Genomic DNA, 4463 nt, shown 5'->3' with positions numbered 1-4463 from the left:
TCTATTAGGTCTGCTTGGTGCAGAGCTGAGTTCAATGCCTGGATATCCAAGATGGCTGAATAGGAACAGCTGCAGTCTACAACTCCCAGTGTGAGTGACACAGAAATGGATGATTTCTGCATTTCCAACTGAGGTACCAGGTTCTTCTCACTGGGGCTTATTGGACAGTGGGTGCAGGTTAGCAGGTGCAGCCCACCGAGCATGAGCCGAAGCAGGGTGAGGCATCGCCTCTCCCAGGAAGTGCAAGGGCTCAGGGAATTCCTTTTCCTAGCCAAAGGAAGCTGTGACAGACGGCACCTGGAAATTTGGGTCACTCCCACCCTAATACTGTGCTTTTCGATTGGTCTTAGCAAATAGCACACCAGGAGATTATATACCGTGCCTGGCTCAGAGGGTCCCACACCCACAGAGCCTCACTCACTGCTAGCACAGCAGTCTGAGATTGAACTGCAAGGTGACAGAGAGCCTGGGGGAGGGGTGCCCGCCATTGCTGAGGCTTGAGTAGGTAAGCAAATCGGCCCAGGAAGCTTGAATTGGGTGTAGCACACCACAGCTCAAGGAGGCCTGCCTGCCTCTGTAGACTCCACCTCTTGGGGCAGGGCATAGCTGGACAAAAGGCAGCAGAAACCTCTGCAGACTTAAATGTCCCTGTTGGACAGCTTTGAGGAGAGTAGTGGTTCTCCCAGCATGGAGTTTGAGATCTGAGAACGGACAGACTGCTTCAAGTGGGTCCCAGACCCCCAAGCAGTCGAACTGGGAAGCACCCCCCAGTAGGGGCAGACTGACACCTCACAGGGCCAGGTACCCCCCTGAGATGAAGCTTCTAGAGGAAGGATCAGGCAGCAACATTTTCCGTTCTGCAATATTTGCTGTTCTGCAGCCTCTGCTACTGATACCTAGGCAAATAGGGTCTGGAGTGGACCTCCAGCAAACTCCAGCAGACCTGCAGCTGAGGGTCCTGACTGTTAGAAGGAAAACTAACAAACAGAATGGACATCCATACCAAAATCCCATCTCTACATCACCATCATCAAAAACCAAAGGTAGATAAAACCACAAAGATGGGGAAAAAACAGAGCAGAAAAGCTGAAAATTCTAAGAATCATAGCACCTCTCCCCCTCCAAAGGAATGTAGCTCCTCGCCAGCAATGGAACAAAGCTGGATGGAGAATGACTTTGACGAGTTGAGAGAAGAAGGCTTCAGACGACCAAACTTCTCTGAGCTAAAGGAGGAAGTTTGAACCCATTGCAAAGAAACTAAAAACCATGAAAAAAGATTAGATGAATGTCTAACTAGAATAAACAGTGTAGAGAAGACCTTAAATGACCTGACGGAGCTGAAAACCATGGCACAAGAACTACGTGACGAATGCACAAGCTTCAGTAGCTGATTTGATCAACCGGAAGAAAGGGTATCAGTGATTGAAGATCAAATGAAAGAAATGAAGCTAGAAGAGAAGTTTAGGGAAAAAAGAGTAAAAAGAAACGAACAAAGCCTCCAAGAAATATGGGACTATGTGAAAATACCAAATCTACATCTGATTGGTGTACCTAAAAGTGACGGGGAGAATGGAACCAAGCTGGAAAACACTCTGCAGGATATTATCCAGGAGAACTTCCCCAATCTACCAAAGCTTGGCCAACATTCAAATTCAGGAAATACAGAGAGCGCCACAAAGATACTCCTCGAGAAGAGCAACTTCAAGACACATAATTGTCAGATTCACCAAAGTTGAAATGAAGGAAAAAATGTTAAGGGCAGCCAGAGAGAAAAGTCAGGTTACCCACAAAGGGAAGCCCATCAGACTAACAGCGGATCTCTTGGCAGAAACTCTACAAGCCAGAAGAGAGTAGGGGCCAATATTCAACATTCTTCAAGAAAAGAATTTTCAACCCAGAAGTTCATATCCAGGCAAACTAAGCTTCATAAGTGAAGGAGAAGTAAAATCCTTTTCAGACAAGGAAATGCCGAAAGATTTTGTCACCAGCAGGCCTGCCCTAGAAGAGCTCCTGAAAGAAACACTAAACATGGAAAAGAACAACCAGTACCAGTCACTGCAAAAACATGCCAAATAGATGCTAGGAAGAAACTGCATCAACTAATGGGCAAAATAACCAGCTAACATCATAATGACAGGATCAAATTCACACATAACAATATTAACCTTAAATGTAAATGGGCCAAATGCTCCAATTAAAAGACACAGACTGGCAAATTGGATAAAGAGTCAAGACCCATCAGTGTGCTATATTCAGGAGACCCATCTCACGTGCAGAGACACACATAGGCTCATAGGCTCAAAATACAGGGATGGAGGAAGATCTACCAAGCAAATGGAAAACAAAAAAAGGCAGGGGTTGCAAACCTAGTCTCTGATAAAACAGACTTTAAACCAACAAAGATCAAAAGAGACAAAGAAGGCCATTACATAATGGTCAAGGGATCAATTCAACAAGACGAGCTAACTATCCTAAATATATATGCACCCAATACAAGAGCACCCAGATTCATAAAGCAAGTCCTTAGAGACCTACAAAGAGACTTAGACGCCCACACAATAATAATGAGAGACTTTAACATCCCACTGTCAACAACTGGTGTGTTTTCTTATGTATTAATAACTGAAAATATTTTTACAGTTATCACTGAAATTCTTCTTTCAGATCTAGAGGTCACAGTTTATCTGCTATTGTTCCTGATGTAATGCATCTCTGTAGAGAAGTAGCTGGTATTTTAGTAAGATCTTTGGTTTGAAATTATAACAAGAAGACTTGCTATTCTGAAGAATAGTCACTGATGAAGAAAAATTACTGAGGATTGGGTAGTTTCATCTACATGGGTGGTAATGCTGAGATGGGGAAAGAATACAAGATATATTTCACCCAAAATGGCCTCTGATAATTTTCAAAAAAGAAGTACCTAGCTGTCTTTCTGATAAAGAAGCTGAGGATTTAACAATGTTTTAAGTTTTTATGTGGCCTTTGTTGGATGTGCTTATGAATATACATGCACAAATGGATTTGATTCAATTGAGAAGGTGGCTCAACCTGGCCTTGGAGAAGTTACTTGATAACTGAGGATAAGTTTGTTAATGTGTAAAATGATGGATTCTCTGAAGTCTTTTCCTTAAATGCAGCCAATGGTCCGTCTATATTATGTACCTCTGCACATATCTCATGTTGAGTAAAGTAGTCCCAGGGGAAAGGGGAACTGTGGGAAAGAAAAGGCAAGTGAAAGTCAGGAATATTTACTCCTTCTGGAAACAGTTTTATTAGCTCAATTTTGATATACATTTAAAAAATAAAGAAGGTTGGTCTATTTTATTATTTCTTTTAGACCTAAGAAGGTTGTAGGAACACTGCTTCTCAGGCTCATAAAGGAAAATGAAGAGAAAAATGTCTCTAATGCCATCCTATGTTCCTAAACTGCTGAAACATTTCCTCTAGGAATCCAGACCAGCAAAAGAATGGGAGGTGGAGAGGAAGATTTATTTGGAGTGGGACCAGTGTTGCTACAGGGACTAGGCTTGCAGGGACATATATCTTCTTTCTATTATTTCCTCAAAAAAATGGTGCCAGACATTGAAGACAAATTACCAAAGCACTGCATCAGCATTGTTGATCCAGCTGATCGGACCAACACATCTTTCTTTTAATAGACTATGCAGGTAGTTTTGGTTTCAGGACTTCTGACTAAATGGTTTTGTTTCTCATAACTCTATGGCAGAAGGTTCTCTGCAAAGGATCTTAATCTTAATGTGTGCACCTCGGCACACATTTCTCTTTAACATGGATTTCTTACTTACAAGTCCTACTTTGGTGGATAAAAGCTAATTGTTTTGAAAAATCACATAAATGGAACTGGGCACACTTGAGAGTTACGAATTCAACAACAAATTAACAGTCAAACTTACCCTATTTTCAGAACCCCCAGTGAAATGTAATTTAAAATATTGGGTCCTCAATGAAGACCAAGTTATTTAATATTAAAACTCAATACAACTGAGTGTGGTGGCTCATGCCTGTAATCCCAGAGCTCTGGGAGGCTGAGATGGAAGGATAGCTTGAGGCTAGTAGTTCAAGACCACCTGGGCAACCTAGCAAGACCCAGTCTCTACAAAGAATAAAAACATTAGCCAGGCATGGCCTGTTGTCCCAGCTCCTTGGGAGACTGAGGTGGAAGGATTGCTTGAGCCAAAGAATTTAAAGCTCCATTGAGCTATGACTGCACCACTGCACTCCAGCCAGAGCAACAGAGCAAGACCCCAACTCTTAAAAAACAAACAAAACAACGACAGTTGAAAATAGCACCCCATTAAGGTTTTAAAACTGCCACCCTTGATTCTTTTAAAATTGAGTTGTTCTTTTTTCAGTATGTTAGCCATATAGTATGCAAACTATCTCATCATTAATATTCACTCAATTTGATGCCCCCAATGTAGACAAATGCTAGCAAAGGAATG

This window comes from Mandrillus leucophaeus, unplaced genomic scaffold (assembly GCF_000951045.1).
Source record: "Mandrillus leucophaeus isolate KB7577 unplaced genomic scaffold, Mleu.le_1.0 Scaffold321, whole genome shotgun sequence".
NCBI classification, from domain to species: Eukaryota; Metazoa; Chordata; class Mammalia; order Primates; family Cercopithecidae; genus Mandrillus; species Mandrillus leucophaeus.
This window is presented reverse-complemented; position numbering follows the sequence as displayed.